This window comes from Eurosta solidaginis, chromosome 2 (assembly GCF_040869045.1).
Source record: "Eurosta solidaginis isolate ZX-2024a chromosome 2, ASM4086904v1, whole genome shotgun sequence".
NCBI lineage: Eukaryota > Metazoa > Arthropoda > Insecta > Diptera > Tephritidae > Eurosta > Eurosta solidaginis.
Window position 1 is genome coordinate 65,467,433 of NC_090320.1, and position 17,715 is coordinate 65,485,147.

Genomic DNA, 17,715 nt, shown 5'->3' on the forward strand with positions numbered 1-17,715 from the left:
GTGTGTGTATGTGCGCTCGTTGTTGCCACCTTACGGCTTCACCATGGCTATAGCATTGCCAGCACAATTCAAACATAAAGTATCACGTTTTCGTTAACGTTTTTAACGTTAACGAAAGCTTTTCGTTTCGGTTAAAAACAAGATACAATTTATCTTGATAATTTCTTTATCGATAATATTTCGAAGTGTTTCAACGGAAACGGTGGAAATTTTTTGATAAACGATTAGCTTAACGTTAAGGTGCATCCCTGCTTAAATCAAAAATGAAAAGTTTGCTTCAAATATAAACATTTTTATTTTAAACATGCTCATAGTTAAATTTGTGGCAATGCTCATACATGTGCAAGAAGAAGCAGTTGGTTGAGTTCATTATTGTTGTGTGCTGTCAATTCTGATCAAAAAGTAAATTTCGCGTACTTTCTTTAATATTTTGTGAGCAATGACCTAAAAGAAATAACCAACATTGATTTTCTCCAAGCGTAACCCACGTATTCTGACTTGCGGGTTCCTGATTTGGTAAGAATGACATTACATATTTGGTGCACAGATTTTAAAAAATACATTTACACATTACAGATAAAACTTGATTATAAGATCATGTACCCTAACAAGGAAGATTATTTGTATTCGAAATGGGAAATGTTTACCAACTTTCAACGATTTTATGAAACTAATCTCCACAACGATTCCTGCAAACAGCTCTTTTCTATTGTCAAAGCTTCAACGAACAAAGGTAAATAAAAATGAAGGCTAACAAACCAACAACAGAGAACTACTAAATCAATCTATTTTCATTAAATCTTTAAAGATACACAAGACTACATTCGGCCATTGTGCTAAGTGGAGTTCATCGTCCTTCGTCAAGGTTTCAAAATTCCTGCGGAAAGCTAAGGAAAAAAGCTGTAAACTGTTTTATGAAGAATGGGTTGGCCCCTGGTCTACTTCTCATAATAAACAGCTTTTAAAATATTGTCTTTGTCAAAGAGGTACCCCTGTACCGAATTTGAAGTGAATTGTGCAATTAATAAGATTTTTTGGAATAGGCCGGTCCCTGATCCACTTCCCGGAAAGAGACGCTTCTCAAATTATTTTTTAGTCACGGAATTACCCCTGTACTAAATTTCAAGTAAATTGCACAATGCACTATTTTATATAGACTAAGTCGGTCACAAGTCCACTTCGCGGAATGAAAATTTATCTACATACATACAAACATATCAAGAATAGAGGCGCTTTTCTATTTTATTGGTAGTTTTCTTTTGAATACATACAAGCAAGTTTGCGCCTTAAGAAGTATAACTTCAAAAAATAAAAATGTTGTCTCAAATGAAATTAATTTGAGGGATGGCTCACTATTACCATTTTGGGCTATGAAAAATAGATAATATCCGATTCTCAGGCCTACTCAGTATGCTCACCTAATTTCATGAGAATCGGTCAAGCCGTTTCGAAGGGGTTCAACCACTAACACTTTATAATACTGCCAATGGACCCGCTAAATTGAATGTCGAGAAGCCCCGAACTTTTCCAGAATTTAGAGAATATCACGAGAACCCAAGTTGTCAATTTCTTATTGCGTATGTTCGAGAAGAAATTACAAGTTCAAATTCTTAGTTTTATAAAAAGATAGGTGTTTTTTGTTATGTATATGTAGTTCTTCAATTTTTCGTTAACTACGTATCTAACTACAACTAAAAATTTTTCGGTATAAAAGTATATAAGTGATAAATGAAGGAGCTAAAACAATAAAAATAATTTTCTTTGACAAACTGACTAACACCTCGTCATATCCTGCACAAGGTCTCCACGGATCAAAATACACGCAATCACATCGACATCGTTTTTATAAACGGGCATCATGATGCCCCCAGTGTTTTAGATGTGCGCACGAACCGATAACCTTACATTTACTACGCTCTGAGAGCACACGTCAACCTGACGGAATGCAGAAGTCGTGGGAGCATATCAGTAAAGCACTTCGTGCCACGCCGAGGAAAAAATTGTTTACCGGAGACCAAGAAAAATCAACTGGCACGATGAATATCGATCCCTTAATCGATGACGATGAAATTAATGTTGCCACACCAGATTATGAAGAAGTGAGAATAACAATAACCAGAATAAACAAGTAAGGACGGAATCATACCTTTCATGAATAGCGCTGAACAGCAATCTTATTCCATTCGTAATATCCAAATAATCATCAGTATAAGATAAAAAATATATAGTGAACAGATGTACATACCTGAGCGATTTTTAAGATAAATATAAAATATAAAATAATACAAGTAAGGAAGGCTAAGTTCGGGTGTAAACGAACATTACACACTCAGCTGGGAGCTTTGGAGACAAAATTGTCTTTCTCATGGATGCATACAAATGGTAATACTAAAAAGTTAAGCAACTTGCCTTTGCTATCTTTCATCAGCTATCAATTCGTTTTATTTGAATATTTGGTTTCGTAGGGTTTCGTAGAGGGTTTATAAGTGGTTTTTAATTCCATATAACATACGTTTGGGAAATATCGACCAAATTGTAGACCAAGGGTCACGTGTTTTGTAACGATTTTCCTTCATTCTTTGTCAAGTAAGGGGAAATCACCATGTAGGAAAATGAACCTATGGTAAACCTGGTATGTGTTTATATGACACGAGTATGAAATTAAAAGGTATAAAAGAGTATTTTAGAAGAGAGAGGGCCTTAGTTCTATAGGTGGACGTCTTTTCGATATATCGCCATAAAGGTGGACCAGGGGTGACTCTAGGATGTGTTTGTACCATATGGGTATCAAATGAAAAGTTGTAATGAGTATATTAAAGAGGAATGGGCCTTAATTGTATATGTAAAGGCGTTCTCAACCAATATGTGGACCATGGTGACCCAGAACATCATCTGTCGGGTACCGCTGTACAGTATTCCTGTCATGATTCCAAGGGCTTTTGATTTCGCCCTGCAGAACTTTTTCATTTTCTTCTACTTAGTATGGTAGGTGTCACACCCATTTTACAAGGTTTTTTCTAAGGTTATATTTTGCGTCAAAAAACCAATCCAATCACCATGTTTCAACCCTTTTTTCGTATTTGGTATAGAATTATGGCATTTTTTAATTTTTCGAAATTTTCGATATTGAAAAGTGGGCGTGGTCATAGTCGGATTTCTCCCATTTTTAATACCAAGATAAAATGAGTTCAGATAAGTACGTGAACTAAGTTTAGTAAAGATATATCGTTTTTTGCTCAAGTTATCTTGTTAACGGCCGAGCGGAAGGACATACGGTCGACTGTGTATAAAAACTGGACGTGGCTTCAACCGATTTCGCCCATTTTCACAGAAAACAGTTATCATATATCATTAAAGCTATGCCCTTACCAAATTTCACAAGGATTGGTACAATTTTGTTCGACTTATGGCATTAAAAGTATTCTAGACAAATTAAAAGAAAAAGGGCGGAGCCACGTCCATTTTTAAATTTTCTTTTATTTTTGTATTTCGTTGCACCACTGGATTGGTTTGTTGACATAATGTACTTATATACTGTAAAGATATTAAATTTTTTGTTAAAATTTCACTTTTAAATTTTTTTTTAATGTGGCGTGTTCGTCATCTGATTTTGCTAATTTTTATTTGGAAAACATATAGTAATAGGAGTGAAGTTCCTGCCAAATTGCATCATGATATCTTCAACGACTGCCGAATTACAGCTTGCAAAACTTTTAAGTTACCTCCTTTTAAAAGTGGGCAGTGTCACGCCCATTGTCCCAAATTTGACTAATTTTCTATTCTGCGTCATAAGGGCAACCCACCTACCAAGTTTCATCGCTTTTTCCGTTTTTGGTAATGAATTATCGCACTTTTTCGGTTTTTCGAAATTTTCGATATCGAAAAAGTGGGCATGGTTATAGTCGGATTTCGTTCATTTTAAATAGCGATCTGAGATGAGTGCCCAGAAAGTTACATACCAAATTTCATTAAGATACCTCAAAATTTATCGTGTTCAAAATAGGATTCCTGCAGGTTTTATACATCTGCTTCACGCTTTCGGGCATTAAAAGATAATAGTTTTCACTTCCAGCTTTTCATCCGTGGTGTCTTTTTTTGGAGGATTGACCCTTAGGCTACCTTGCAATGTATCCACTCATATGACTGTTCTCTTTACTTCTATGTAACCATTGTTTTTAGGCATATCATTTCATAAATTATAGACCATCCGTTGATAGTTTTTTCTTTTTTGTTGTAGGTAAACCGACTCGGCGTTTTGCAACCAGTCGGTTTATCGTGTTAAAAATATATTATTTTGAATTTGTTACTGGTAATTTGCGCTCACCGCCCTCTTTCTACTTTACGAATACTACAAATAACAATAATAATTATAATAACCATTTACTTTACATTTTGCTATTCAAATTCATACACTTATGTATACACATACATATAAAAGTCCGGATGAAAGGCTGATGTATCCACACACGCCTTAAAAAACTAGTCCCATGGTCTCCTGGGGACACAAGCAATGGTTTTTTCCAATAGTAAATATCTTTAGTTTAACATTTCTTTATTCGTGTGATAAAGTCTTTGTCGGCACTCAATTTTTACCCCTTTTGCCATATTTTTTTTAACTTTGTCTTAATTATTACAGTTTTACCTCAATTCACTTCATCACAGCCATTGCTCGCCTTCCTGTCAATGTTTCTTGATTGCTGGTTGTCGCGCATGGCTGGAAGTTACCCATTATTAAGCGCCTGATATTGGTGCCAGCAACAATTAACTGCATACATAGTATGCTATTTTTGTCATCATTCTGTTGTTTATGTTGTTGCTGTTTTTGTTGACTTGCTTAAGTAGCCAAGTGGCTAGTTTGACGCTCAAATTATAGGCTTTTGCCGCTTCTTGCACATTTATCTTTGGATCATCAGTACGTTTTCCCCAATTTTTTGTAGGTTTAGTTTTTGGTCTCTCTTCGCAGATGGACCTTTAATTGTATAATTTGCCACATTTATGCAATTTGTTTCTTTTGTAGATTAGCACAATGTGATTAAACAAAAACGAATAAGGAAGGCTAAGTTCGGCTGTAACCGAACATTACATACTCAGATGAGAGCTTAGCTGCGTTGGTTTCGTAGATGGTTTATAAGTGGTTTTTAATTCCATATCACATACCTCTGGGAAATGTCAACCAAATTGTAGACCAAGGGTGACGTTTTTTGGAACGATTTTCCTTCATCCTTTTGTCAAATAAGGGAAAATCACCATGTAGAAAAATGAACGTGGGTAACCCTGGAATACCAAGGGCTTTTGATTTCTCCCTGCAGAACTTCTTCATTTTCTTTTACTTAATATGGTAGGTGTCACACCCATTTTACAAGGTTTTTCTAAAGTTATCTTTTGCGTCAAAAAACCAATCCAATCACCATGTTCTATCCATATTTTCGTATTTGGTACAGAATTATGGCATTTTTTTATTACTCGAAATTTTCGATATCGAAAGAGTGGGCGTGGTCATAGTCAGATTTCGCCCATTTTTAATACCAAGATAAAGTGAGTTCAGATAAGTACGTGAACTAAGTTTAGTAAAGATATGTCGTTTTTTGCTCAAGTTATCTTGTTAACGGACGAGCGGAAGGACAGACGGTCGACTGTGTGTAAAAACTGGGCGTGACTTCAAACGATTTCGCCCATTTTCATAGAAAACAGTTATCGTCATAGAAGCTATCTCCTTACCAAATTTCACAAGAATTGATAAATTTTTGTTCGACATATGGCATTAAAAGCCGGAGCCAAGCCCATTTTGAAATTTTCTTTTATTTTTGTATTTTGTTGCACCATATCATTACTGGAGTTGAATTTTGACATAATTTACTTATCTAATATATAAAATTCTTCTGTCACGGTTTTAGAGGCTGAACTCCTCCGAAACGGCTGAACCGATTCTCTTGAAATTTTGTGAGCATATTGGGTAGGTCTGAGAATCGGCCAACGTCTACCTTTTTTTCGCTACGTGTCTAGGGTCTTGAGATCAAAACGTGGACCCGGGTACCCCTAGAATGTGTTTATACAATATGAATGTCAAATGAAAGCTGTTGATGAGTGCTATAGTACAGGATAATTTCCATACCCCTGGGTGACTAGGGTCTCGAGATATAGGCCAAAACGTGGACCCGGGTACCCCTAGAACGTGTTTATACAATATGGATATCAAATGGGAGCTGTTAATGAGTGCTATAGTACAGGATAATTTCCATACCCCTGGGTGACTTGGGTCTCAAGATATAGGGCAAAACGTGGACCCAGGTACCCCTAGAATGTGTTTATACAATATGGATATCAAATGAAAGCTGTTGATGAGCGATTTAGTAGAGGATAATTTTCATACCCCTGGGTGACTAGGGTCTGGAGATATAGGCCAAACGTGGGCCCCTGAACGCCTAGACAACGTTTTTACATTGTGGGTATCAAATTGAAGCTGTTGATGAGTGCTTTAGTACAGGGTAGTTTTCGTACCTATTGGTGACTAGGGTCTCGAGATATAGGCCAAAATGTGGATCAGGGTAACACTAGGATGTGTTTCTACATTATGGGTATCATATTGAAGCTGTTGATGTGTGCTTTAGTATAGAGTAAGTTTTTTGCCGCTGGGTGACTAGGGTCTCGAGATGTAGGCCAAAACGTGGACCCGGATACACCTAGAATGTGTTTTTACATTATGGGCATAAAATTGAAGCTGTTGAAGTATGCTTTAGTACAGAGTAAGTTTTACACCGCTGGGTGACTACGGTCTCGAGATAGGGGCCAAAAGATGGACCCGGATACCCCTAGAATGTGTGTGTATTATGGATATCAAATGAAAGCTGTTGCTGATAGCTCTAAAGTTCATTGTGATATTCGATTTAGTCGCATCAATCTGGCAAAACTGATAAATATGCATGCGAAGCCGAAATAAAGACAAGAATTAATAATACCCACATACCTATTTACATATGTCCTATTCGATTTGCCTGAAATTTCGTATATAAATTAGCCTATGTTAGTATTTACGATGCTTTTTTCCGGGAAGTATACCAGAGACGGACTGGGACTGGGATTAGGACTAGGACTGGGACTGAGGCTGAGACTTGGAATGGGACTGGAACAAAATACATACCACCCTCTGGGACTGGCAATAAGAGATGAAGAAGAAGGAGAAAAACTTGAGAGGAGAGAAAAGAGAGAAGGAGACTGAGAAAGAGATAGAATGAGACGAAGATGGAGATGAAGCGAAAAAGACGGAGGGAGGGGTGAATAAAAAGATTAGGAAAAAGTGTAGAAGGGTAGGGCAAAGTTAGACGGAAAAAGCTTATTAAAATGTATGCAGATAGGCCAAATTTAGGGCAGAACAACGTCTGCGGGGTCTGCTAGTATACTGTAAATATATTCAATTTTTTGTTAAAATTTGACTAAAAAATTTTTTTTAAAAGTGGGTGTGTTCTTCATCCGATTTTGCTAATTTTTTAGCATACATATTGCAATAGCAGTAACGTTCCTGCCAAATTTCATCATGATATCTTCAACGACTGCCAAATTACAGCAATTACAGCTTGCAAAACTTTTAAATTACCTTCATTAAAAGTGAGGAGTGTCACGCCCATTGTCCAATTTGTACTAATTTTCTATTCTGCGTCATAAATCCAACCCACCTACCAAGTTTCATCGCTTTATCCGTCTTTGGTTATGAATTATCGCACTTTTTCGGTTTTTCGAAATTTTCGATTACGAAAAATTGGGCGTGGTTATGATCAGATTTCGTTCATTTTAAAAAGCGATCTGAGATGAGTGCCCAGGAACTTACATACCAAATTTCATTCAGATACCTCAAAGTTACCGTGTTAACGGTCAGACGGACGGACAAGGCTAAATGATAATTTTGTAAATACCTGCTCATGTACCTACGAATTATAAATACAGGACAAACGACAACAAGAGATCAGAACGAAAATCGACACTGATGATGGCACAACGCCGAAACCGGGTTGTCTCAAAACCAAATTTGACAAGGGATGACGGGAAATCGTACCAATATACATCTAAATGAATTTCTTTTTTCGACCAGATCATTTTAATATATAGAAGTCTATATCTATCTCGAATAGTTTATGCCGTTAAGGTGTACCGTTATGCGAACAAAATTAATATAATCTGTGAGCTCTGCTCAGCTTAGTATAATTAGGTATTTTGATTTGACGTTTCATGTGTAAATTTAAATTAAATACTTGTTAATAATATCGTACAATTGTTTAGACTTATATGCCAACATGCATAACAATCATTGTTGACAGGCATTAGAGTCCACCATGATAAAATCGGATATCGTGCGGTGTAAAGCCTCGCTGGCTTCTTTAAGTCATCTCATGTCTCCCTTTGCTGGGTCCCTGGGCACAGCGGTATTGAAGGGAATAAACTTGCAGATGAGAAGACTTGGAAACGTTCCGATTTGGACAAAAGTGAAGTGGTCCGACGACGGCTGAGTTACTCCTGGGGAGAATCGAGGGATATGAGAACAGGGCAACGGAGTTGCTATGTACCAGTCTCAAGTGACTTTAAACATGAATTAAAATGCGAGACTGAACAATATCTTTATGAGGAAAACTTTATCTTGAATAAGAGTACATATGGCCCCTATCAATTATGACGCGTCTATCACAAACAAACGCGGTACAAACTATATGATCCTTCTTCCTTCATGGACTGATTGGAAAGATGAAGAGGAAGCTCAGAAATTTAACATCGCAGTTTTCGTAGAAGGATTTGAAAAAGCTCATGATAGGAGGCAGGAGTCTTTACAACACCGCTCACGTCCGTTCATAGAAGCATTCCGAACTCTACGAGTGTATTTTAATCCAACGTACTTTCACCTTTCTTTATATAAGAAGGTAGATATTCGAAGTAGTTAAAGTACTCATCAGGCCTCATTTGGCACTAATGGGAATAAAATACAGCTCCTCATGTCACAGCTACGAAATTCCAAAGGCGAGAAATCAAGGCATTCGTCAGTTTTGTACCAATATTTTGATTAATCGCATAGCTCTTCGTGCTGCAAACGTATAGAGGGTCACTGCTAGAGGTTGCGGAGGCAGTCGAGATGCATCGTCCACTTACATCAGTCAAAAGAAAATAAATAGGAGTTCATAAAGTTACCAGTCTACAATTGGTACTTCTCGGACACCTGCAAGATAGCCAAGCAAACCTGACCGAATTACGACAGTTAGAGAACAGAGGACCTACTAAACAGGTCAAGGAAAGGAGTATTTATAATCACTGCCATAAGCATGGGCTAAGGGCCTGTTGACCTGCATGATAGGAGCTGCAACGAGGAGTGCAGCAAAGAGACTGAATGCCAAAATCTAGCACACTCTCGGTTTTTAATTATGGGCAGCTATATACTGCCGGAATTTTAGGAAGTAGCTAAATGCTCTGTAAAAGATATCAGCAGGTTCTTCGTTCGCTCCAAATGGTTCGAACGTAGTACTGGCTTGCCATACGCCATCAGCAGCAATTGGTTCCAGGATATATATGCATCTAAATGGCGCAAAACAACCAACCTACCCACTGCAGCGTATTTCAGGTGGAAATTATAGCCGTTAAGCTGCAGTAATAATCTCACACAGTACTTCATCAAAAAACGTCTTGAAATACAAATAATCAATGGAACAACTTGGCGCAGGCTGGACCATACATCTATACTGGGGTCTCAGTTATGAACGAAAAGGCCGTTGAGTTGGCAAAATCAGCACTCACTGAATCCACAGCACATGTCCGAATCCGTTTGAAAGAAATCAAAAAGTGACAGGATTTGCATATGAACCATCAAGCAGGAAAGGCGTGTGGTTGCAAAATTTCCAAGAGCTTGTGCAAATCCTACGAAGAGAGAAGCCACACGATGGGCATACTAACTGGCTCACATGTTGCTGTCGTCACATGCTTATAAGATGGGCCTCGTCACTAACAAGAGATGTAGGAAGTGCGAGCTGCAGGTAGAAATGTTTAAGCACGTTCTGTGTTCGTGTCCTGCGTTCGACAGGTCAAGGCTTTAGCTCTTAGGGACAGCAGGGTTGCCAGATCCGGAGGCAGCATTTAAACTAGGTCCTAGAAAATTTCTAGTATTTGGCAAGAGGACGGAGTTGTTCTATAACATAAGTACTGGCACCTGATCGGGATTGCTCCGTTTGTTAGTCAAATTCTGGTAACCGATGGACACATTCAGTATATGAGGTCTTTATTGGCGGGCGAGTTTGGTTGAAACCAAAACTTTTTAGAGAAAATAAACCGATGAAGCTGCAAGTTGGTTAACTGGAAACCAACTTTCGGTTAGCTTGTTGCTAGCTTCTTTTCATTCTTGGAGTTTTCCTTCCGTACTGTAAATTCTTATGCTCTTTACGTCCGTTTAGAGAACGCCAATGTAGTAGGCAGAAAAATAGTTGAGCAAGCAACTCAGGAAATGTTTAATTATTTTAGTATATCCATTCACATGGATCCGTGCAAAAAGCTTGTATATTATAGTATATTGCCTTTATTACTATATAAATTACACGCTTGTACATAAGCACGTAAGGCAGACAAAAACTAAATTATTATATTTCAAACGTTCGCACTAAAGATTTAGTTGCACAGGCGGATACCTAAATCACTTGCATTAAGCTTAAACGATTTAAACTAACCGACAAGTGGTCACGTCAAATGTTAAAATATACCAAATTAATATGCAAAATAGTGTAACCAACAAATAGCAAAAAAACCATTAATAAAATTGCAACAACAATAAAAGATAAAAATAACTACATGTTGATATGAGCAAGTATATGGATTGTAATAACGCTATTTTCGCAAAGTGGTAATACGGTAGCTAAGCGCGTTGATATTACCACTAGCAACACAGCGGTGCGTCGCCACAAAAATGGTAGATGCACAACAACAACAACAACAACACCAACAGTAGAAACACACCAAACAAGTAAAAAGCGTATCAAAACGAGCGATCAGAGTGGTCATAAAACGTATTTGGCTTAAAATGTGCGAAAGTCATGCTGGCGATTGACGATGGCATCCATGGCTGTTGTTGTTGCTGGCAGGCATGCGAGTTACAGCAACGATGGCAATTGTTGCTAGATGCGGGCTGTGAGGTGCGGCAGGCCATTGTAAAAGTACATATAAGCGACAGCCTCGATTAAGTGGAAACCATTTACACGCTTGCCGCGCACGCCAAACACCATTTGTGGCATAAATGCCATAGTTGCAACAACAACAACAACAAAAACTAACAAACGATAGAAATAACAAGCAAGGAAGGCTAAGTTCGGGTGTAACCGAACATTACATACTCAGCTGAGACCTTTGGCGACAAAATAAGAGAAAACCACCATGTAGTAAAATGAACCTAGGGTAACCCTGGAAAGTGTTTGTCTGACATTGGTATCAAATGGACCAGGGTGACTCTATAATGTGTTTGTACGATATGGGTATCAAATTAGAGGTATTAATGAGGGTTTAAGGGAGTGAACCTTAGTTGTATATGTGAATGCGTTTTCGAGATATCGGACCAGGGTGACCCAGAACATCATCTGTCGGGTACCGCTAATTTATTTATATATATTTATATATGTACTACCACGAGCAGTATTCCTGTCATGATTCGAAGGGCTTTGGATTTCGGCCTGCAGAACTTTTTTATTTTCTTCTACTTAATATGTTAAATGTTACACCCATTTTACAAAGTATTATATATTATATTACAAAAAAACCAATCCAATCACCATGTTTCAACCCTTTTTTCGTATATGGTATGTAATTATGACATTTTTTTTTTCATTTTTCGAAATTTTCGATACCGAAAAAGTGGGCGTGGTCATTGTCAGATTTCGCCCTATTTTTAATACCAAGATAAAGTGAGTTCAGATAAGTACGTGAACTAAGTTTAGTAAAGATATATCGGTTTTTGGTCAAGTTATCGTGTAAACGGCCGAGCGGAAGGACAGACGGTCGACTGTGTATAAAAACTGGGTGTGGCTTCAAACCGATTTCGCCCATTTTCACAGAAAACAGTTATCGTCCTAGAATCTAAGCCTCTACCAAATTTCACAAGGATTGGTAAAATTTTGTTCGACTTATGGCATTAAAAGTATTCTAGACAAATGAAATGAAAAAGGGCGGAGCCACACCCATTTTGAAATTTTCTTTTATTTTTGTATTTTTTGCACCATATCATTACTGGGGTGTAATGTATATATAACTTACTTATATACTGTAAAGATATTCAATTTTTTGTTAAAATTTGACTTTTAAAATAATTTTTTTTTAAAAGTGGGCGTGTTCGTTATCCGATTTTGCTAATTTTTATTTAGCACACATATAGTAATAGGAGTAACGTTCCTGCCAAATTTCATCATGATATCTTCAACGACTACCAAATTACAGCAATTACAGCTTGCAAAACTTTTAAATTACCTTCATTAAAAGTGGGCGGTGCCACGTCCATTGTCCAAGACTTTACTAATTTTCTATTCTGCGTCATAAAGTCAACTCACCTACCAAGTTTCATCGCTTTATCCGTCCTTGGTAATGAATTATCGCAGTTTTTCGGTTTTTCGAAATTTTCGATATCGAAAAAGTGGGCGTGGTTATAGTCCGATTTCGTTCATTTTAAATATCGATCTAAGATGAGTGCCCAGGAACGTACGTACCAAATTTCATCAAGATACCTCAAAATTTACTCAAGTTATCGTGTTTACGGACGGACGGACATGGCTAAATGAATTTATTTTTTCGCCCAGATCATTTTGATATATAGAAGTCTATATCTATCTCGATTAGTTTATGCCGTTGCAGGGTACCGTTATGTGAACAAAATTAATATACTCTGTGAGCTCTGATCAGCTGAGTATAAATAGATAAAAATTAGCAAAACAAAAGAATGAATCGCAGATATTTAACAAAAATGTGACAGCAACGAATTTGTGTGGCGTGTTAGCGTTTCATGTTGCATTCATATCATTGCAAATTGTTGTTGTAAGTTTGCAGCTTGTTGCAAATACACACTCATACAGTTGCCAACATGTCAATTATATCAAATTAATAATTATAAGCAATTTTATGTTTCTCTTACACTATGCGCCACATTTGTAAACTGGCTACATAGATTGTTCGTCGTCACCGTTGGATGAATGTACATATATTAATATGATTTTGTTGTTGTTATTATTATGTTGCGTTAAATGCATGACAGCAGTTTAGCTGATTGCGCACTTTGGCAAATTCATACTACATACATACATAGATGGCACAGAGCAAAGTTGCAGCAGCTGTGGGGGCAACAAACAACACATGTGGCAGCAGCACCAAAGTAACAGCAAAACAGCAACAACAATAATAACATAAGTTGTTTTTTTTTTAACAGCATGCAACAACAGCAATGTCTAAAACATGCTTCAACTAGTCACGGTTCATGTCTGATTAAATTCTTTTTAACTGCGTGTATGTTGTAGCACCAATTTTGATATGATATTGTCAGTTGTTGTTGCAGCACAATAGGTATTTGTGCATGAACAATGGAATACTGAAAGCTATTTTCCTTATAAGTGGTATGCTTTGTTTGTCTCGCTTACATATTTTGCAATTGATGACAGCCGATTTTATATATTGGTAACATTATATCTCTTACCCGCCATTAGCGGAAACTCAAGCAAAATATCCTCTCTTTCACATAGCATCCGACTCTGGTCAGAGGCAGTATATATCGGAGTATATTGGAACAATATTAGCGGGCTTCGTGGTGTGGTTGCAGCATATTCGCTTACCCCGCCAAAGGTTCTGGGTCGAAAACCACATCTAATACTTTAGAAAAAGTTGTTCGTACCAATGCGTAGAAAAATTTAAGAAGCGGCCCGACGCAAATTGGAAATAAGCGTGGTCTTACCCCTCAGCAGGTTAGGGGCTGAGAATATTCCCCTCGGCAGGTATGCCTGTCGTAAGAAGCGACTAAAATACCAAATTGATTTAAGGAATTGTGTATTACAACCCTTCCAAGGTGTTTCCATCGCTAAATATAGCTTCTCCAACCCAATTGTCAACCTCGCCTACCCTTGGCGAATCCTGTTACTTTAACAGCCGAGGCTCTGGCAACCCCAAGCTCCTCATGGATCTAAGGGGTGGGAGGCGGTATGGCCTTAAAGGTTTTATGTGGTAAATCGTTCCCGAGATGGTCCGGCTGGTGCCTTAATTGTGCTTGCTAACGAAACATATCGGATCTGCATCCGTCAAAGGACCATCAACATGGACAACACTCCCCATTGCCTTGTGGCAGTGTCCTTATCGCTACAACAACACCAAAAACAACAAAGACCCTCGGAGTTATTCCGCGCCAAGTAATTTTTTTTATTGGAATTGAGAATCGCCAACTTCAGTGCCAACGAAGTCTAAACATAGGAAGACGGAAAATTATCCACCGTGTCAGAAATATATATTTTTCTTCTGTTTCAATCGACTTCACTCCAGGGCCACGTCTACTTAATGCAACACTTATCAGGTACTATTTTAGCTCAACTCATATGTTACATAGCCTCCTACTGCTTCCTTTTAGCCTCTGGGTCATCACTTGCCAATGCTACAATTTGCCCAAAGCAACTGCCACAAAACGGAAAATTCAATTAAGACCCAGAATTTAGGTTATAAAATAGTACTTTCGTCTTCTATTTTTTCTTCTTCTCCTTCTTCTTTCGATAAGGTGACTCCCCGAAGGTTTTGCGAAGTTAAATCGATGTTGACAATCCTCGATATTGATCCGGTACATTCCAGAAAATAGGACCGTTAAAGTACTAGACCGTCCATCACGAAGACGATTCTGAATGATCATTCTGGGTCATCCAACTACCTTCTTCCATTGGGGGACGCAAGAGGTTCGTCTGCGGGCAGTTAAGGTTGACAATTGGGTTGGAGAGCATTGACAACCCCTTGAAAAGCTACACAACTTCTTATATCCCAAGTCTGCTCGCTTCATAACTACCCTACTTCCTGCTTCGATAACTGACTGCTGTTCCATTCCAAATGGAGTCAAAGTCTGACACAGGAAACAAACAGTGAGCGTGGATTTGGTTGGAGTTTTTTTGTAGGACCCGCAGCGACATTGTGATGTTTGTCCTCCTTCACCTAAACCATTACGCCTAGGTCTTCTTCGCCTTGCCACTGATTTCACATTCTCAAGGTTCTTTCTACTCCACTTGTTTATATCGCAATATTATTGTTGTCTTGGGACTCATATTTCTTAGGTATAGATAAATACTGCCTATGACTCAGACTGGCGTAGAAATAAAAATATTTTACAACATGTGTCTACATCTTCCCTCCTTAATAGATCTACACCTTTCCATTTGGTTCATTAATAGCTTTATCTGTGGAGGTACTGGCTTCCTCGGTAATAGAGCTCTCTGTCTTCCAGTTTAGATGAGAATAGGTTGCTAAAATTAACCTTAAAACTTTTAGCCGATTTCTAGCTCTTCATCCCGCCAGAGGCCTTCTTCTGCAGAAACCAGTTGCACTATCGCGGATGTCTCACGGGAAAGTTCGTTTACCTTGAACTGTCTAGAACCTGCTTCTATTGCTTAAGTGCTCACCATACCGGTTAGTTGGGTCGATCATGGTTAATCAACGTTTCTTAAGGCTGACTATGTAACGGGATTATCTTTCTTTGTCCGGACTCGATTCATAACGAGCTCATTAGCCATGTGCTTGCCTCGCTCTTCAAGTCCAACCAGTCGCCTTTAGTATTACCATCGTCCCTTGCAACGCCCTCCTCCTCTGGGTTCTTCTCTGTGTCAAAACTTTTAAAGTTATCCTTCTCGTCGTACTAACACCTGCACCACAAGACGATCAGAGATCCTATATTAAATAGCACTAACGACAAGGTGAGTAAGAAAGTCAGAAAAGTATCCGCACTGCAGAAAAAGTGTCTGCAGAACTGGATAGCGGAGCAACGGATTTACAATTCGTGAACTCTAGTCACCAATATTCTAGTTTTCCTAGACGGTTTTATAACATCAAAAAGAGTCTTTGGCTTTTTCGGTTTACTGGCTCCTGGTAAACAATTGCGTCGATAAGCTGGGCAATTGAAAATAGAATACACTGATTTTGACACAGGATAATTTATTAGAGGTATGCTGAATGTTTTTTGATACACGTCAACAAACACCAACACTCATTGTAAGCTACGTCGCGTCGTTGTAAACATATTGTCTTTCAGGCATCTGAGCTGCACTACTTTAATCTGGAACAAGTGAATGTTTGAAAGTAACTTTAAGGTGCCGATAGCCTTTTCATATGCCAACTCATTAAGAGCCGTATACCCCCTTAAATACCCTGTACTCTCTTTCTTGATCTGCCTTTAAATGAGCGAGACAATGACTAGTGCCTATTATTGAGCCATCCCAAATCGAAACCCAGTAATCATACTTATATTTTTGTGTCTGAAAATTTTTTTTCCTGTTCATCAAGTGACGGTTAAGCTTAGAGTAGTGCCTGAACTTTTCGAGTTGAACTCAGCTCCACCCTATTTTTCGCATACGATGACGAATAAATATAATTTAATGCTGTAAATAAAACTTATTTATGTTGAAGGGCCTTAATTTATACCAGAAGCCGTCAAGCCCTTACCAAAACTTCTGCAGGAGCACATATTTCACGATGTACACTTATGGGTAAATATATACAAAATTGATACTTAACACCCAGTATTTTCTTTGGATTTCAATCATTCGTACGAAAAGAATAAGAAAATATGATAAAATTTGTTTATGACCTACAATATGGCAGTTGCGTCAGTTGCGTGGAATAACCGAGTAAAATGTTGCACTAGAATGACTGACGACTTGTTGTTATGGCGAGAATGATGGAATGCGGGGGGTTAGCAATATGTTGCTAAAGCAGTTGTGACTACATTTGGGTTGCAGTGCAGTTGCGAAGCCGAATACGGATACAGATATGAAGTATTGCAACTATTTCGTATGAAATGCCTATATTTTGATTTTTATACGGTTTCGTTTACGTGGGGCTTTCGTTCTAACGAAATTGGTCTCCCCGAACATGTCTTATGTATGTGGCTCCAAATGTAAACATACAGGTGCACATCTGGAAAACTAACGCTTTTACCAGAAGGAAAAAATCGTTAACAAGCCAGCCGGTAGTCAGCTACCACTTCGATAACAAATCCAGTGGCGTAACAATGGGGTAGCATGGGTGGAAAAATGCCACGGGCCCAGACCCAAGAGGGCCCCGGGCCAACAGGCCGCGAGCTCAAGAATTTTTTTATATTGTACATGAGTAATTTATTTTATGTGAAAAGTATATTTTTATAAATTCTGCTTAAAATCCAACCAATAAATCGTTAAGCATTTCAACCGAACTTAAAAAAAAGATGTTTATTCATTTTTAGAGAAGCACGCGTGACGAGTAATTTTACTTACTTATGACCGTCAAAAACCCGTCAATCAAAATACCGATAATTGTAGGTTATTATTCATTTTAAAATGCATCCATTGGTTTCTACATATTTTGAAGCGGAACGTTGGCAGCGCGGTTGAGCTTTAATAATCGGGGAATTCCCCATTTAGTTTCGTCTCGCTACTGCGGGGGTGAGTTGGCCACACTATGTTAGGGGAATCCTGGATTTGATATTTTCTTATGAGGGCTTCACTGACTGCG

At 38.1% G+C, this 17,715-nt stretch overlaps 1 long non-coding RNA gene across 1 annotated transcript; it reads left to right on the plus strand.

The window, feature by feature from the left end:
* Positions 1 to 282: 282 nt before the first annotated feature.
* On the plus strand, positions 283 to 2,284 carry LOC137242173 (uncharacterized). Its single transcript, XR_010950107.1, has 3 exons — positions 283 to 516; positions 577 to 733; positions 809 to 2,284. It is a non-coding gene; the product is annotated as an uncharacterized lncRNA (long non-coding RNA).
* Positions 2,285 to 17,715: the final 15,431 nt, after the last annotated feature.